The sequence below is a fragment of the Pinus tabuliformis genome, chromosome 7 (assembly GCF_031772625.1).
Source record: "Pinus tabuliformis cultivar Carrire ecotype Pingquan chromosome 7, CPIR1, whole genome shotgun sequence".
NCBI lineage: Eukaryota > Viridiplantae > Streptophyta > Pinopsida > Pinales > Pinaceae > Pinus > Pinus tabuliformis.
Window position 1 is genome coordinate 1,787,175,668 of NC_142293.1, and position 19,919 is coordinate 1,787,195,586.

General features: G+C 40.2%; 1 pseudogene; it reads right to left on the reverse strand.

Annotated features, from left to right (window-relative positions):
• Window positions 1-388: 388 nt before the first annotated feature.
• LOC149255502 (uncharacterized) overlaps window positions 389-19,919 on the reverse strand; it is a 76,369-nt pseudogene continuing 56,838 nt past the window's right edge.

Consider the following 19,919-nt stretch of genomic DNA (forward strand, 5'->3'; position numbering starts at 1 on the left):
AAGTTTGGTTGTAACCTAGCTCTATGCAATTCTAGAGCTAAAGGATCACTACCGGCTTGGACTGCGTAATTCCTGAGAGCAAGGTTAGTTTCCCTCAAGGATTACGCAGGTCACTAAGGCAACCCAAGAACTGGGTTGAAACCAAGTCAAGAGATCATCTTGTGGGTTAAACAGTAAAGAAAGTAAGAAAACAAAAGCCAACATGAAAAATATAAAGCTCAATGAAAGCAAAAGTACCTGGGTCAACGTAAGATGAGCTGCTGTGATTTTAGGAGGAAGGCTCCAAAATGAAGAATAGGAAAACATTTGGAGGGTGGTTGTAGTCACTACAACAGGTTCCTAGTGAAATATGTTATTCCTTTTCTTGAAGAACCTAAAAATGAGAGAGTTAAAGGTCAATGACATCGAGTGTTTCAACCCTAGTGGGATTATTGCACAAAAATATATATCCACCTAATCAACAAGCAATGTAAGCATCCTTAATACGCAATGGTCAAACTACATTATTCAGTAATTCATTTAGCTGAGAAAGAAAAAAAAATTATGTGTCTAACCTGGAAAGGTTGTCAACTGACTCAATTCCATCCTCAAGCTCCTCTTCATCCATTTCCTCTTCCTCCTCCTCTTCCTCTTCCTCTTCTTCTTCAAGGTCCCCTCAATGTTTTCTCTTGTCAACAAGTTCCTCCTAAAACATAAATAATGTGGTTAGCATGTTCTAGAAAACTCTATTGTAAGCCATATAAACATTGGCACTAATAATTATGCGACAATAGAGTACATAATTTATGTTTAATAAAACCTTGGATGTACCTCATATGTAACAGGCTCTGCTTGTTGTACACCAAAAACATCTCCATAAAGAGGGCGACCATACTGCAACAACAAATCCAACATATTCCATAGATGTAAGTACAAACATGAGATTAATGGTGTATGTTTAAATAAATATATAACTCTGTCATGAAATCGACGTAAAACATGAAATAACTTACTTAATCCATAGGGGTTTCCTTCCATCTTATAGCATGATACGTAAAAATAGCAGTAGGAGAAATTGGAGCATTCAAACCTCCTATATTTAGTTGTGGATAAGAGGGTGAAGGTCCATATCTATGTAAAATAAATATTTTTCATCATTCCTATAAAATAAAAACATCCAGTTAAATGTCATGTGAAACATAAAAGATCGATTATACAAACCTGCATATTAATGATCCAAGAAGGTGGTGCACCTTCAAGCATACCAAGAGCTTCTTTCAATTCCTGTGATAAAATCCTAGGCTTCATCTCCTGCGACTTCACCCATTGAATTAACTCATATTAGTGACACAACAACAATAAAGTGACATTTATCTACCCGATGAAAAAGCTTAGATATTAACTCAAACTCTTTGCCTTCATGATAAAGATCACCATGACTTGTTGGTTTAGGATTTTTTTGTTACTTGAAGAATGCATCATGCAGAAGCTATAAATGAAAATTGGGACAATAATAAATAAATAGCTGTGTATGATTCAATTTTTATCTCAAAGTATATATCTAGCTTAAAACATATTAAAGAAGAAACATAACAATATTCTCCATAATAAACAACAGACTCACAGAGCATAAATCATGGTTATGTCAAAAAGGATATTGTTCCTAACAAATAATTTGTACTCCATCTTCGACATCTTACTAATTCATCCAAGATGTATATTTCCAAAACACATGCAAAAGACCTACCAACCTGATAATCAATGTCCATTTTTCCCATCTTTGGTTGCATTCATTCTTTTTGCTTCTAACTCAACTTCTTACTATACTCCTTCTCAATGTAGGCTTTAAATTTAACTCAATAGAAACATGAGACTGGGAAAATAGAAAATTAAATAAGATTAAAGTAGACTTGTATATCATAAGCATCATCTTAACTGTCTTATTTTTTCAATACTAGTTGCAGCAATGAAGTCTGGAAGCTAGAAAAGATGTTTCTCAATTCCACATTTTCCATGTATAACGTCATTGAAAGATTCAGGGATCCCTTATCACCACTACAATATTCAGTCATGTTTCTTACCAAAATGGATGTCATCTACAAATATTTTCTAGATTTTAAAACTGGCCAAATGAAAAACTAGATTCGAATGAAGGGGTTGAAACATATGATATGCTCTGAATTGTCATAAGCAACAACTTCATTCAAAGTATTAAATATTACAAATAATTTATGATATGAAAAAAATGATAGAATTTATCCTAAATATACATTCAATAATTCACATCAAACTAGCTACTGATCTAAAGTGCATATCATCTCAAACTAAAGAGATGTATGATGATTGATCGAATTGGAACATATAGCATCCAGAGAAATACATAACAATAGTTCTACTAATTCCCACTCAATCTAGTTGAAACATGTTGCATCTACGTACATACCAGCACTCCTTCATCGTTACAATTGTGGATGAACCGCCCCCTGCAAGAACCATGTATACAAATAAGAGGGGTGACACCTAGTGCACCTTACATTTTATCGCCCCTCTATTTTCCCTCTTCATCATGCAACACTCATTCATGCACAAACCTGCAAGAATTTTTGTTTCTGACACCAATTTCAAGGAACAAGAACAGCGTTGCAATAAGATTTTAAAAACACAAGGAACTTCAGATCTTCCCTTGTTTCATCCCACACCTGCGTGTTTAAGAAAGAGTTAATACTAGTTTTACATCTACACAAAAAAATCCAAATTAGGAACAAAGAAATCAAAATCGAAAACAAAATCTACAATGTAGGATAACCTTGAAACCAAAATTAAACATTGATTAGGAATGCATGCATATGATTTAGGAGAGTTTGTATAACTAGTCCCTCAGTCTTCAGACAACCAAAAAATTATTTGAAAGGAAAGATCCCTGACATTAGCAACAAATACAAGCACCTTCTGGTAAAAGACATACAAAGTTAAACATGTAGACAAGTCTCACAATAATACGGGGCATGAATGGCCCTTTGATATAGAAATTAGGATGCAATGATTTTCATTAAGAGGCAAGCTTAAAATCCAACTGAATATTCAGAATCATCAAACTTAGCTTTCATAAAGAACCACTTTCTCAATCGATCTTTTGTGAAGCATCACTTATATTTTAAAAATAACCACAAAACAAAAATACAAGGAAAATGAGAAGATGTGAAACAGTCGGTTTATTACCATGGTTTTAAAACATACATCAAGATTAAATATAGCTATATTTATTTTTTTAGACATAAAAAAAAGAAAATATTGTATACATAAATCCTTTTATAATGGAAATTTGATTTTTGAGGACCTAACTAGACTATCTTCAATGAGGATTTCTTGGGAATATCTTCACGTGAAAGGGGAATAGGAGATCTGAATTCTATGGAATCTTTTATGTTCATTTCGATCTAGGCAATGGATCTAGGTTTAGATGAAGAAGACTTTGGGAAGGATGAGAACCCAAGTCCTCATTCAATATTCAAGTTGGGGGAAGAGTTGTTGTAAATTTGGTAGAATGCATGGGTGTCCAAACTCTGAGAACACAAGGTCCTAGAAATAAAAACGATCCTAACTTTAAAGTAAAAATCTTACAACTTTAGTTGGAAGTGAAAATGGTCATCGACACATAGCGAGGATTCTGTAGAAAAGATAGGAGAAATAGTTGGCAAACAACAGATGTGGCCAAGAGTCCTTGCACAACAGAGAACGTCCCCTACCTCAGCAAGTCATGAGGTCACACAACCAATGGGAAGACATCACCTAGAAAAAATGGTGCAGGAATTTCATGTAAAGATAGGTTCATAACATTTCCTAGAGTGTACTAAGATGGAAACATAATAGATGAGTTAAACAAACTTAGTTGTTTTAAACCCTATCTTTTATCCCTTTGGTTTTGGAAAGAATATCCCATTGAGATAAATGAAATCCAATCTTTCCCTAGTTACCTCTTCACAAGATGTTAAAGTATAATATGTGAATTTGGTCAAGAACAATTTTAGGACAATGAGCCAAGAGTAGTCAATAAATAGAAATTGCCTCTAAAACTACTTTGACAAGTGTTAAATGACCACCATCAAATATCCACTAAAGACACCAAAAGTACATTTGATTTTAAATATTTCCAGTTAGCCAGCGTTAGTTTTGAATGACATATCCCAAGGGCTTTATGATAAAATCAAGGTATTTCAACACCAAGCTTATATTTATTCTTCGATTAACAACCTATGAATTCTAGAAATCACCTCTTCTTGCAAACCATTGAAATTGATGGAATATTTTTTAGTTTTATTTCCATCCCTAAAGTGCTACAATAGAGGAAAGGAATGTCATTATAGGTCTTTTCTTCTTGCTCAAAACCATGTTCAAATAGTAAAACATCACCCACAAAAAGGAGGTGGGAGACAAAATTAAATTCCTATAATATTCCCTTCCCTTCTAACAACAATAATGGACTAACTTAGACCTTCTACTACTAAAAGAAAAAGGTAGGGTGAAAAAGGGTAGCCTTGAGGAAGGTTTATAGAGGGTTTGAAGAATGGAGAAGCAAACCTATTTCTCAAAATAGAAAAATTGAATGAACTAGAATTATATGGTATAGCTTGATTAGAGTAGAAAATTTAGTTGATGATTTGTTAACTAAAAATGATCCTAACTTTAAAGCATACAACCTTGCAACTTTAGTTGGAAGTGAAAATGAGCATCGACACATGGCGAGGATTCCGTAGAAAAGATAGGAGAAAGAGTTGACAAGAAACACATGCGACCAAGATGCCTTTCACAACAGAGAATATCCCCTAGCTTAGCAGACCATGAGGTCACTCAACCAATGGGAAGACATCACCTAGCAAAAATGGTGCAGGCATTTCATGTAAAGATAGGTTCATAGAATTTCCTAGATTGTACTAAGATGGAAACATAATAGATGAGTGAAAACATAATATTTTGATAGGTGTGAGAAACTAGCATTAGAAAAATGAGCTACTTTTATTGATGGAAAAAGTACCCTAATTGCGTCGACAACTCTCAAATTATATTTTTAATCACATATCTACCATTTAATCTCAATACCACCCATTTAATCACAATATTTTTATTCAAAGATGATAAAAAAATACCTGTCAATTTGTCCATTTTATTTCCAAACATGATAAAGGTAGTGTTGTAGCAGCAACAACCATTCTCCAAAATTTTTCTAAAGCTTCAATTTTGAGCCTCTCTCGTAAAAATCCCAACAGCTTATCTCGCACTGACCCAAGTACTTATGCTTTCTTTGAGTTTTATCTTTTTCTTTACAACTTGTGTTTGCTTACTTGCTTTTCTATCTCACCTGCAAATTGATCTCTTGACTTGGTTTCAACCTGGTTCCAGGATTTCCTTAATGAACTGTGCAATCCTTGAGGATAACTAGCCTTACTCTCAGGAATTGTACAATCCAAGCCAACAATGAGCCTTCAGCTCCAGAATTGCGCAGAGCCAGTGGACAACCAACCTTTAGTTGGGAAACTGCACAGAGCATGAGAGGCGATCCAGAGTCACTCAACCCAAAAATTTTGTAGAAGTCTTTCTGCTTAGAAGTTTCTCAGTGCATAATCCAGAGGGTTGCATAGTCCCTCCCAGAACTATGTAATCTCTTCGAGAAATGCATGGAAGATTTTCCCAGAAAAAGCAAAAATCATCCCTAGGAAGTAGGGATCTATTATTAGTTTTCTGAAGGTTGCACAATGTTGTCTTTAGAAGTTTCCACCAGGTGTCATTTTTGTCCTTGATCTCATGCATGCGCATCATGAACTCCAATTTTGCTTAATTCGATGTAATAGATGCCTCTAGAGCTCATTTGTATACCCGATCATCAATCTCTAACATCCCTGGAGAGAAGAAGGAACCTTTGGAGCATCATTGTCACTTTTCTGGGTGAGTTTTGCTTTCATTGTCTTTGCCGCCTTTTCTATTTCCTTTTTCTTTTTTAGCTTGTGAGAGTGTTGTTTCACTTATTTTGTTAAGTGATTGTTGGCATTTTAACTTGTTTTAGCTTGTAAAAGTGTTGTTTAAAGTTTTCATTGCCTTTTGCAAGTGTCACATGCATTACCCTATTTTTGCACTAACATCATTGTTGCAGCGACTCTCTCCACATGCTTAGTTCTCCTTCTATTTGATTGATTCCTGCACTTTTTTTACTTGCAAGAATCATCAATCAATTAGATTTGCACTAAGCATTACACCATCCTTCGGATGCGCTTGAACACTCCCCTTGGGCAGATATGGGCTCCCCTTGCTAGGATCTCACATTAACTTGCATGCACTGCACAATCTAGCAGATCAAGGCTTCTACCTTTGCTTTTGGAATTGCGCAGAGCCTATCATGGGCTGGCTCGAACTACACACTATGCAATTCCAAGATCCAATCTCCAAACTTGGTCACTGAGATTGCGCAATGCGTAGTCTCTCCTAGGCCCTGTCCCAGACTGAATTTCATATTGCACAGTTCTAGTTATCAAGATTCCACACTGACTGCTGGGAATTCATAGTCCACATGTCCCACAGTTAGTCAATCACCCCTGTCAGTTAAAATTACCTAATCCCTCTCATCATATGTCACGATTGTTGCTTGATCATGTTGTGAATTTAGATTTGTAAGAGATAATGTTTGCGTGCCATGAGTGTCCTTTTTGTCCCATAGGTACCACATTCATGAAGCACTTCTCTCTAGTAGTCATTGTACCATGGCATCAAATAGGGCTACTTCAAGAGAGACCATTGGAAGCAGTACTGGGGAAGCAGTTAAGCAAGTGTTAGTTAAATTTCCAACATATGCATACACTCAATTGTCCATTGGAAATGAGTCAACACTAACATGGAAGTAAGTACAGTAGCAGTAGTGGAAGGCAACAATCCAGTGCAAGATCATGGAAAGAGGAAATTGTTGACATAATACAAGGAAAAAAAGCTGCAGTGTAAAAGTGTATTTAATATCCATTATAGTAAGCTTGGTAGCAGAAGCAAAGGACATAGACAACAGAGTGGATGGAGGTAAAAGGCATAGCTTGCAAATCACAACAAGTAAAACAATGACCGAAGGAGAGACAAGAGTTGAGAAGGAAATAACAGGAAGAGAAGAAGAAGCAGGAATAACAAAAAATACAAGGTGCAATGATAGAAAAAACATTGCCAATATAGGTTGATAAGTTGGAACAACTAGCAGCTAAGGAAGAGAGTGAACAGATGTAGGTTCCCTCATCGATGTTAAACACAAGAACCAAGTCTGGCTAGAAATCGATAGGTACATGGAGCATCTAAGATAAGAGGCCACTAGGGATGACTTAGAGTTGAGCGCACAAAATATGCAAAAGTACATTGGTGGTCCTATCATAGTCAACACCACGCTGCACATGCTTCAGGATGAGTTGGACATAGGTTCCAAGACCATATACCTAGAAGCTAGGGAGGCAAGGGTCTACTATCAGCAAGACACCATCAAGAAGTTTGGGGACATCATCGCATAGTACCGAGCTTGGCATCAGTATGTGATCGAGGAGCATCAAGTGGAGGTTGTCGAGTTGGTCTTTGCCCAAGCTTTAGAATCATAGTGTTTTGTCTTTATACACTGTCTCTAGCCTATTTTGTCTCACATGGTTACATGTGGAAAAGGTATATTATTTGTAAATATGGTGTAAATGAAATTCCTAGTGTCACTAGTGGAATGTGAATAGTCACTATGTAATGTAATGAGTTATTTGTAAAGAAGTTGAAGAGTCATGAGGGTAGTCAAAGAGTCACAAAGGGAAATTTCAAGGGTCACCCCACCCTTCGTTATAAATATAACCTCATAACTCATAGATTGGGGCTTTTGGGGGTCGAGCTTTTGGCTAGGCTTAGGATTAGAGAAAGCTTGGGAGTATTGTGACGAGCGTTGGCTTCTCCACAACATAGAGCGAGTATACTTCTTTGGAGGAGCAGGCAATGTTGTTTGTAATGTTCCAATATTGGGGCTAGTATTTGTCAGTGATGTATGTATGGATGGAACTTTCACTTAATAATATCACTTAGTCATCACGTTTTCATGCATATGTTGTTATTATAGTTGGATGATTTTGGTTGCTTTAGCAATGTATGTTGTTTAACATACACATTTGTGTATGAACTATTTTGTATGAAATTGTATTAATCTTATTGAAGGTGTGTTGTTGGATTAACCCGTCACTTTGGTTTGTGGACTATTTCACTTCCATCTTGTGATGTCATTCCGCTTGTGTGTTCCTTTCAGGCTGCATACTAACTTACAGGCTTCTAAGGGACACACTTCATTTTCCCTTCCATGTGTTAGAACCCCATGCATCTCCACAGGGGCTTCACTGGGGGGGAATACCATACCACGTGGGTCCATATTGGGGGATATATATTGAGGAAAAAATGGCATAATATATTAGGGATATATAGGGGCAAAGGGTTTTTATATTGGTAGGTATAAAAAATGGAGCTCAAAGTTAATGAAAAATATAAAGGGGTATAAAAAATGTTAATGAAAAAAAGGATACCTCCAATATCTAGTGGAAGTAGGGGTTTTTTAAATTGGGAAGGTGTATTGGGTTTGTATTTGGTAGGGGGTTAAATAATTTGAATTTTAGGGGTATTTTCTGATATGTAGTCAAATTAAGGGTATTGTTTAATATGCCACGAATGCACGTGATAGGTCATAAGTTCATTGAGTGAAGCCCCCATGTGCATCTCACTTGAATCGTTGTAAGGTCACAATCTTGTTTCCGACCAAAGCTATTATACTTTCCTCTGCACGCTTCCATGATCAAGGAACTACATTACCACCCACTGCTAGGACTCCTACTCCAAATGTGTTGTTGGGAAAAGTATCCAATACGGAATGACCCTATCCCACTCTAAGGGTGATAGTACCTCAGCAACAACTGAATACAAAGCTATTCAAGATTACTTCTTTATGAGATGTAAGAGAGAGGAGGAAGATATCCACTAACCGTTATCTTCCGCTAATGATTGATCCAATCTTCCCTCTTTGCTGCTTGCTCCCAGCTCCTTTCTCTTTCACTGGCCCAGCTACACAAAGATCCTGCAAAAGCACAAGAAAGGGAAACTACAAGAAGCATACATCCATAACTGATTCAAGGATTAGAATAAATCAAATATACAAGCATCAATTCGCCATAGAGACACATGCATATAGAAGAACCTCAAATGCTTTATTAATGGAAGAAGTAAAGTTCTGAGAATGTTACAACCATAAGAGGCCCAATCTAGCAACACCTCCCAGCAGAAAGAAATCTCCTCTTCACCTCCTTCAAAGCAATCACCCAATAGTTCTATGCACAAACCAACAGCACTTCCTTACATTCACAAGATTCCAGCCTCCCTAGACCTCATGAGAGAGCTCTATATATAGGAGATTTGGAGAAAGGATGAGTCAGCTTGAGGCTGGCATGAAGCTGACTAGTGTCCTCTCCCACTTCAGTTATACTTCAGTTCTTGAGTCCACTTGGAGTTTCTTGCTTCCACTTGGAGATCTAGATCCTCTTACTCATCACAAGGCGAATTCCCTGATCCAAGTGTCATTTTGGAAGCTTCCTGGGCATTTGACACCTTGCAGAATGACTGTGCCACTTGGCCAATCTCGCCCAGCGCAGGTAGCCTTCATTGCTTTTGACATTCAGCGCAGGTACAGAGTGGAGCCGTTGACATTCAGCGCAGATGCTCAGTGGAGCAGCTGACATGATCCAGAAATAGCTTATTTTTGAGTGTTTTCAGGTGGAGAACTGATTTTCAGTGCTGTGGTTTGCTGACCTTGTTCCTCTAGGGGTAGGAACAACATGTTTAGGGACTTTGGATCCCTTAGATTATCGACATTTCATGCTTCATGCTGTAAGGCACAAAAATGTCTATAACAGTTGCCCCCTAAAGTATGAGGTCGTTTATCGGGTGAAATGCTTTATCAGGAGGATCCGAAGTTCATTCAATCGCTGAGAGGTGCCCTGTAATAAAATACAATACAATAAATTATTTTTCATTCTGCTTTCATGATCTAGCTGAGGTGGGCATTCCCATGCTCAGCTTTATAAATTCATTTTGGTACATAGAACAGACGATCGTCTGGTGGTAGACTGATAATTCTCTGCTGAAATTATCATCCTTTGAGTAGGATGATCATCTGTTGCAATGATGTACATAACAAATGCCTTTATATCCTGAATATATATATCGCAGCCCGGATGGATGAAACTAGATCCGGCGTCTTCAAACTCGTTCGATCTTCACTCTAAGTACAAGTCGATCCATGTGAGAATTGCGCTGAAGTCGAACATGGAAAGACATCGCTTGATTACCGGTCAATAATGTAAACCGTTAACAAGCGCGAGAGGAATCACCAATAATGAAAATGACCCTCAAGGTACTGCAGTACAATCCACGTGGTGTGAATAAAGGACTTGGCGTCGAACACCACGCAAAATCTTCTGGTCGAAGGTCATTAATGTATACCTGTCGCCGGAAGTGAGAAACTTGCCATTGAGGCATGCAAGCTTCAAAGTACTGGGGGGGATGTTCCTAGATCAACTTCTTGGATAATGATCTAAAGTCGACAAGAAGCGATCCGTCAAAGGAGGGCCTTAATGAATCCCACATCAGTGACACGGAACGGAGCTAATGATTTTAGTGGAGGTGAAAACAATCTGTGAAATATGATTCAGGGTGGCGATCATGGGTGGATGAAGGATAATGTATGGCAGTGGATGGGACACGGTTGACTCTTTCTGAACACATCTCTTGAACATATAACGACACTGATGTGATGGATCGGTAGCATTACCCCAAATGTGGATGGTTTGGAGAGGACCATGGTGATGAGACCGCTGAATGAAACAACCCAACCCGATGTGATACGGAGGACAAAGTGTCATGTTCAAGAGCGACTTGCTACCATTAAAGCTTTGAGGTTCTCCCAATTTTTCCCCAGTCATTTCTGACCAGTACCTCTTTATTTTTGTCAAGCTTGAGGAGGATAACATATGCTTGTTCTATAACCTGCCCTTCGGGAAAGCCCATCGCTATGTTTTAACGAGCTTAGCGATAGGGAAACTCGTTCTTGTCTAAAGACAAGTTTGTCGCTATTTAATCATTTTAACGAGTCTAACGACAAGGAAAACTCGGTCCTTTTCAATTTTAGAGAGTCTGAAAGGGTACAGAAAGCCAACTCCAAAATTCCTTTTTCGTCATCTAATCCCTTAAGTCCGAAAAAGTATAAAACAATACAGAAGGGATGAGTTTTCGATTACTTTAACGAGCCGAATAAAACAAGCGCTCGACCTTTTTGTGTAATAATCCCTCAGGTCCAAAAAGATTAAAATCTAGAGGAGGGATAGCTCTTCCGGTCACTTTAACGAGCTGGAAGGCCAAAACTCGACAAACTTTTCATATTTTACGAGTCAGGAGAAAAGAGCTCAAAGAAGACTCGTCTTTTGAGGAATGAGTGATAAACAGGGATAGCAGCAGATTCCAGGTACAGGTTGGAATTTTCCAATCACGGCAGTGTCACAAGGATGGCTAAGTGAGATCACTCTTCGCAGCTGTTCCTCAAAAAGGGTAAACAATCATATGGGGGTGAACGATTGGCCAAATGGAATGGAGGTGGCAGGTGCGAAACACGACCAAGGCTTTTTATGGCTAATAAATTTACGATCACAATGTTTATTTACCGGGAAGTTCATTTTTTAACGAGCTTAAACTTGCTCAAAAGCTTATGTTTATTTTTTAACGAGCATGAACTATGACGCTAAAACTGCTCGGATCTCGCTTTTCTATTTTTTAACGAGCATAAATTCTGCGGTAAAACTGCTCGATCTTATGTTTATTTTTTAACGAGCATGAACTATGTGCTAAAACTGCTCGATTATATGGTCAAATTTTGATTTTTTACCATTACTAGCTTTTCTCTTTTCAAATATAGTACTGATTTTTCAATCGCTGCAACAAACTTTGTTAGAAATGAATAATATTTGCATGAAAATGAGATTATAACCCTAATATTTCACTTTAAACTGTGTAAAAAGCCATTAAAAGGTGTTTTTACCTCTCATTTACCATTTCATTTGCATTTGGTTTGTTGGAGCTCTGGAGGTGCCTCTTCCCTCTTGATTTTCACCAGCTGATTCCGGGAGATTCTGCGGACGATTTTTAGCGCCGTCTGGACCAGGTAGGAGCTAAACACTAGCTCTTTCCTTTCATGGTTTCATTTTCCAGTTTTAGGCCTGTTTTTCAGTGTTTCTGAGCCCCAGGGTTTTTGCAAAATCGCCCTAACTTCAGCGCAGGTTCCCCTTTTGAAATCTGCGCTGAATGTCAAGCTGCCTTAAGGCAGCCTGACCTTCAGCGCAGGAGGGACACTCTTTGCCTGCGTTGGGCTCAGAAAACTGAGTGTTCAGGTCATTTTTTGATGATTTTTCGACAGTTTTTCATCAAAATCAGGAACTTACTCTTTCTCTTGTTTGCTTTGCAGGGAACTTTGAACAAAATGTCCCTTACATGGCGAGAACGAGAACATGAAGAGGAGGACATGATTGCCCTCCATGACCCGGTCACGGTGAACGCATTGCGGAACTGTGGCCTGCTGAAGTTTTTCCGTATCTCTAGCATGAGAGCACAGATTTCTTTGTTGCAGTATATGCTTGATGCTTGGGATCCTGTTAACCAAGTATTCCAGATTAGGGGAAAGGCCATCCCCTTGACCATAGAGGACATGTACTTCTTGACTGGACTGTCAAGACGAGGTGCCTCCATTTCCTTGTCAGGTACGGCCCGGGGGACTGATTCCACCAGAGATTATGTCCGCCAGTATTGCAGGGAAGGTTCTCAGCCGAGCAGAGACGGCAAGATTGTTATCCGTGAGATCACTGATCGGGCTCTCAGGTCCATTCTATTCACTATTGGTAGGATGGCCGGCAGTGCAGCTCTACATGTTGCCAATAGGTCTTATATGCAGCACGCCTTGGAGTGTCTCCAACCGAAAGTATTCAACTGGTGTGATGCAGTACTTGTTCAGATGAAAAGTCAATTGACCAAGGTAAAGGACGGGAAGCTGAAGAACTTTGGATTTGGTTCTATTCTGACTGCCTTCGCCTTGGAGAAAATCCCACTGATGCAGCCTCAGTACATCATACTCGACTTGCCTTCTCCGACCGAGCCACGCATGCAGAGGTGGGTTGATCACATGTCTAGGCATGCTGGTCAACCTCAGATTACTTTTACTGAGGCCTTCTTCAGGTGGTTCGAGCGCCAGGAGATGGCGTTTTCCGAGTATCCATATGTGGGTATGGATTTCCGAGGTGATCCGGATTTGGTGCTACCAGATGGCGAGCAGTGGGGCGCCATTGGTAAACTCTTTGACCATATTACTGTTTACTGTTCTTATTTATAATGTTGCTGTGCTTTATTCTATCAAGATTTTTAATTGTACTCTTGGGTGCATGCAGATATTGGTCCTGTCCGTCCAGCAGTTCGTCCGCGATCACCAGCTGCTGCCCCGGCAGTGGAGCCTGCTAAGAGAGTTGTTATCTGCGATCTTGACGATACTGAGACCCTTACAGCTGTGCAGGAGCAGGTTGAGAGCCTCACTCGTGGTCTTCCGGATGTACAGATTGACGAGTTACCTTTACAGCTGCAGCGGCATACTATTGGTGTGCCTAGACGATGGACTCGTCTCTTGCGCATGATCGCACAGGCCGTGATGTACTATCATGAGCACCACTAGGCTAGGGTGCCCCCTAGCATATTTTTGAGTTTTAGGTCATATGACCAATTTTGTCTTGGTTACAGAACATTATGTATGAACTATATAAACAGCTTATATATATTTCGATTTTCGAGTTTTATTCTGGTTGATTTGCGTGATCCATATGTACAATCTTTGATGATGTGTCCTTTTTATAAATGTTGCAAATGTCTATCTAACACATAGTTTGCTAATGAGTCAGTTAATGTGTTTAAGTTTCTTGAAATATGTTGATATTGAATTGAATCAAATCGTCTTTCCAAGATCTTAACCCTTAGGAACATGCGATAAATAGCTGGATTGCGAACAGAATATATACCATTGAGTTGTAGTATTACGAGCTGTGAGTCTAGCCTGACAATTAGTCGGCGTATGCCACGTGTGATGGCATCAGAGAGTAGTTCTATCAACGCGCTATACTCAGCGATGTTATTCGTTGATTGCCCAATACATACACCTCTGAAACTTACTAACTCGCCGCTTGGATAAAAAATGGCCCAGGCTGTGGAGGATAGGTTCCGCGAACTACGACACGCTCCGTCGGCATATCCAACACATGTCTCCATAAGGTTTGACATCTGCAACGAACGAAAAAGGCGGATCACTCGACCAGAACAAACACTTTAGCGAAAACAAAATACAACAAAAGCATACAGGTTACTATTTAAGCATAGTAACGCTTGAGGTACAACCCGTTGCGGGGCTGCGCCAGTGGAATTACATCGTAATCCATTAACTCGTAGGCTCCTTTTGCTAACACCCTTTTAACAATATAGGGGCCCATCCATAAGGACTTGAATTTGCCTGCTCCCAATTTATCGGATTCTTGGTCATAAAGCAAGACCAAATCACCTTCTGAGAAGACACGGGGTTTGACATTTTTGTCAAACTGAGCCTTGACTCGTTTCTTATGAGCTTTGTTAGCCAAAGCGGCATCATGACGGGTTTCATCCAACTGGATTAATTCCAAGAAACGAGCCTCTTCTTCTAAAGTTCCGGGGAGGAGGTCGATTGCGAGTTTAAGTGATGAAATTTCGCACTGGATTGGTAAGACTGCTTCCAGGCCATACACCAGTTGAAAAGGTGTGAACCCGGTTGCGTTCTTTACCGAGGTCCGGTAAGCCCACAAAGCTGAGTATAGGATTAGGTGCCATCTTCTTTTATGAACCCCGATCATCCTTTGCAACATACGCTTCAGGACCTTGTTGATTGCCTCAACTTGTCCGTTGGCTTGCGGATAATATGGGGTAGAGCTGTCGTGAGATAGCCCTAGCTTGGCAGCTAATTCGACCATCATGTGATTGCGAAAATGCGACCCATGATCTGTGACTATAGCCTGTGGTACGCCGAACCTGGCGACTACATGATTGAAAAAGAAAAGGGCAGCTGTTTCACTAGTGTTATCCAATGTAGGCATCGCCTCAGCCCATTTGGTAAAATAGTCAACAGCGACTATAATATACCCATGCCCCCCGGTTGAGGTGGGGTTACATTGCATGAAATCGATGCCCCACTTGGCGAAGGGCCCAACAGCAACTATCGGCTGTAAAGGTGCGGGTGGTCGTCTGGTTTTGCTATCAAAGATTTGACAAGCATGGCAACTTCTGACTGCGGTTATGCAATCTTTGAACATGGTTGGCCAGAAGTATCCTGCTCATAAGATTCTTTGTGCTGTTGCATATCCAGACTGATGCCCCCCACACGCGCCTGAATGACAATCATTCAGGGCTTTTTCGGCCTCCTCATGGGTAAGGTACCCCCTCAGAACTGTATCGACACCACGACGGTAAAGTGTATCACCGACAATCATGTAGTCTTTTGCTTGGTATCGTATACGTTTTTGTTCGGAGTGAGAGGTGTTAGGCCTGAAATTTTGGGTTTGGAGATAAACTATGATATCCCCATACCACTCATCGCTTACAGATATCAGAAACAAACTTTCGTCCATGATTGATTCTTCCGATGTTTCATCGTTGGACGATGATGGGAGATCGCATAATAATTCTGCGAAAACTAGGGCCTTCTTTGATTTGGATTTTACAAATTCCAGATCAAACTCTTGAAGGATCGCTATCCATTTTGAATATTTGCCCCCCAGCAACTGTCGCGACAGTATATAAGTCATGGGGTTACAATCTGACAGGATGGTAGTTTTCCGAAAGAGGACATAATGTCGAAACCTTTGAATCGCTTGAACAGCTGCAAGCACTAGTTTTTCAACATAAGAATATTTACTTTCTGTATCGTTTAAGTTTTTACTTAAATAATAGATAGGATGTTCTATTCCATCGACTTCTTGAACTAAAACCATCGCAATGGTCGTATCCGCTGCAGCTAGATACAGGTTAAAATCTCTTTGATAGTCCGGGGCGTACATTAATGATGCTTCTACTAGACAATTTTTTAGAGCATCAAAAGAAGCTTGCGCCACCTGGTCCCAGACAAAAGGTACATCCTTTTTCAATAGACGAGTATAACCCTTAGCAAGTTCTGCGTAATTTGGAATGAACCTCCTTAGAAAGTTTGCTTTCCCTTGGAGTTTCTGAATCTGAAGCAAATTTGAAGGTGGAGGCAAATTAATGATTGCCTGAACCTTGCAGGGGTCGAGACGAATCCCATCTTTAGAGACTACAAAGCCAAGTAAACGACCAGAACCGACGCAAAACACACATTTGTGCGGATTGAGTCTTATCTTGTAGTGTCGGCAACGTAGAAATATCGCTCTTAAATGCTGCGGATGATCAGTCCGCTTTCGCGAATGAGCCGGAAGATCGTCGAGATAAGGTTGAACAATGTTCTTGATGTCATGGAAGGCATAATTCATCGCCCTCTGAAACGTCGCCCCTGCGTTCTTTAAACCAAAGGGTAATTTTCGATAAGCGAATGTGCCCCACGGACAAATAAATGCAGTCTTTGACTGGTCCTGTGGGCGGATATTTATTTGATTATACCTGGAAAATCCATCCATAAATGAAAAGATTTCACATCCGGCGCATTCATCAATTATCTGGTCGATGAAGGGTGTAGGGTAGTTGTCCTTCGGACAAGCTTGGTTTACATCCCTATAATCAACACACACTCTAATCGTCCCTTGTTTTTTCATAACAGGGACAATATTCGATACCCAATCGATTAGAGGAACCGGGTAGATGAATCCAGCATGGAGGAGTTTTTCAACTTCCGCCTTAATGGCAGCGGCTTTCTTCGGGTGCACCTGCCGAAGCCGTTGCTTTACTGGTTTGACATCAGGATACATTTTAATTTCATGTTCAACGATACTCGAGTCAATGCCTGGCATTTCATCATATGACCACGCAAAGACATCTCTAAATTCGCGAAAAAGAGCGTTATATATTTCCAGTTCTGAAGGGGAGCAACCTTTGCCGACATAAATATTCTCTACAACATCTGTTTTAGTTGAGATATTTATGGCTATAGTCTCTTCAATATTGGATAAGTTTCGCTCGGAATCCACCGTGTTTACAGTATTTGTTAGGAATTCAAATACTGAAGGGTGATAAAGGTCACTTTGAGTATCTTCTTCATATTCCGGAAGAAGGGAACGATGGTGGTGATCATTCCATGGTGCCCCCTCAATCATCATTGATTGTAAGATTCCTTCGTCAGTCCCATGTACTTTCGACCAAGGATCTAATGGGGTTCCATATTCTCTAGACCTATCTACCCAAACGCTTGACGAGCGTTGATTTGGGCTCGCTTCCCATGCTTGAAACATTGATTGCTACAATATTTCTAAAGGGCTTGGGGGCAAAACCATTGAATGATCCATGTTGACCTTCGTGGAAGATATCATGTTGCAGGTTGCTACAAACGGTATATTTCCTATATAAATAGGAGGTGGTAGTGCGAAACTTCCCATCAATGTGGGGTCTTTCAATAATCCTACTCCGATATCTTGGATTGAATGGTTGCTTTCATGGATCATGGGAATGCTTCCTGTAACTTGTGAACCATTAGGGAGGAAATTATGTTGGTCGACGATCGTAATCCCTCCTTCAAACAGGAATGCGATCTTCCTAAAATAAGTCGACACGACAGCTGCCATTGCATAAATCCATGGTCTACCTAGTAGGATGTTATAGTCAAGATTTCCATCAATGACTTCTACATCAATTTCTACTGTCTTTCCTCCTAGTTCAACTTTCAAGTTATTAAGGATACCGTAAGGGGTATAAGTCCTTCCGTCGAAAGCTTTTAATGTCGTCGAAGACCGCGACAAGGTTGGAGATCCCAAAGTTTTCTAGTAACTCATTGACATAATACATGTCGAGGCTCCCTCATCAATTATCGTTCTGTGAACAGTTTTGTTGAGTGCTTTCACTTGAATAAGGAAAGCTAGCTGAGCTGGTAACTGAGGATCATATCCCTTGGGATCAAAGGATACTAGATTGGAATCCTTGGGATCAACCCCACCAATTGCCGATAACAATGCCTGCCTTTGGGTTGGACAATTTTGTAACACTTCAAGAGTCGACATAGCGGATGGCGATTGGGCCAAATCTTCCACTATATTATAATGCTGCGCCGCTCTGGCGCGAGGATTAAATGTCGACTTGTGTACTACACCCTTCGGCGGTTTTATTGTTAATTCGGGGATGGTGGGCGTCACAACTTCTGTCGAAGTTGTTGTCGAACTACTTGGTTGATCTTTACCTTTTTCGTTCGACACCTGAGGATTCCCATAATCTTTGTTCCTTGTCGAAATCAAAGCATCATTCTACTGTTTCGAAACCGATAACATTAGGACTTGCGACGGGGAAGCATTTCCACTATCAACCAGATTTTGACCTGGGTTGGGAAATGGATCAGTTAACACAGCTGAGGTTTGGGAACTTTTAAAGAACCTCTTTAACTCAGCTTTGAATGGGCAATTCTTTGTGTAATGATCCTCATCATCACATATTTGACATGGATAATTTTGTTTCCCTTTTCCAGGAGGGTTTGAAGAAGTTTTTTGAGGGGATGACTCACCCTGTTTCTTCTTCTTCCCTTTGTTTTGCTTCTTCTTGCTTCCTGGTTGATTGGAATTTTTGCCTTTATCCGTAGATATGGCATTTATTTCCGAAGCAAGAATTTCTTGATTTGCTTTTTGATTCGAAGTCTTACGGGCTTTCTTATTCGAATCCCTTGTCGACTTTGCGTTTGCAGTGCCAATCACACCGTCACCGGCATGAGAGTCACTATTTGATCCAGGAGGAGGAGGGATTGAAAATTCCGGTCTGGGGGCGTCAGGTATCTTATCATAGAGCGTGCCAGACTGAGTATACACTAAGTCTAAATACTGGGCACGAGCAATAACCTGCTCCTCTGTCACGACCCCTCCCTTGGCCACATCTTCTGTTATAGCAGGAAGAAGTGACTTTATAAACCACTCAGCTAATAGCTGATCTGGAACATAAGTCTTTACCATTCTGTGACGACGACGCCACTCATGTATATGATCGGATATATGTGTGGCCGTTGTCTGCTTGAAATTGGTTAAGATCTCTGTTCCAGTTTCATACCTTATAGGTAACTGAAAGTGGGTTAAGAAAGTCGTGGCTAGGGAACTGAAATTGTCGAAAGAGGCTCTAGGTAATTCAATATACCATTTAGCCACCGGACCTGTCAATGTCCTCTGAAAAAGGCGAAGTCTTATCGAATCATCATTCAAGGTGTTCGACGAACACCACAGATGAAAAGTCATCACATGATTCGACGGGTCTTCGCCAGGATTCCCATTGAATTTAGGAATGTCCGAAGGAAGCTTGTGAGGAATCGCTGGCCACCAATGGGCATAGGCGATTGGATCGTTCGTCAATCGATGTAAATCTGGTAATTCTAGAGTTGCCACGAACGGCAACTGTTGATTCAGGTTTGGCGAGGCGTACCCAGGATACGATGGAATCGCCTGAGCAGTAGGCCTTTGCATACCAGCATAATGCAATTGATGCTGGTATGACTGATACGGCTGGTGGACTTGACCACTGTAAAGTGGTTGATTTAACCCCTTCTGAATATAGGGTTGTCCACTATTCGCAAAGATCTGTTGCTCAGATCCTTGGTACACCTGCTGGAACTGTGGTTGTTGGTACTGCACCATCCATGGCTGTGAAGCCATGTTTTGCTG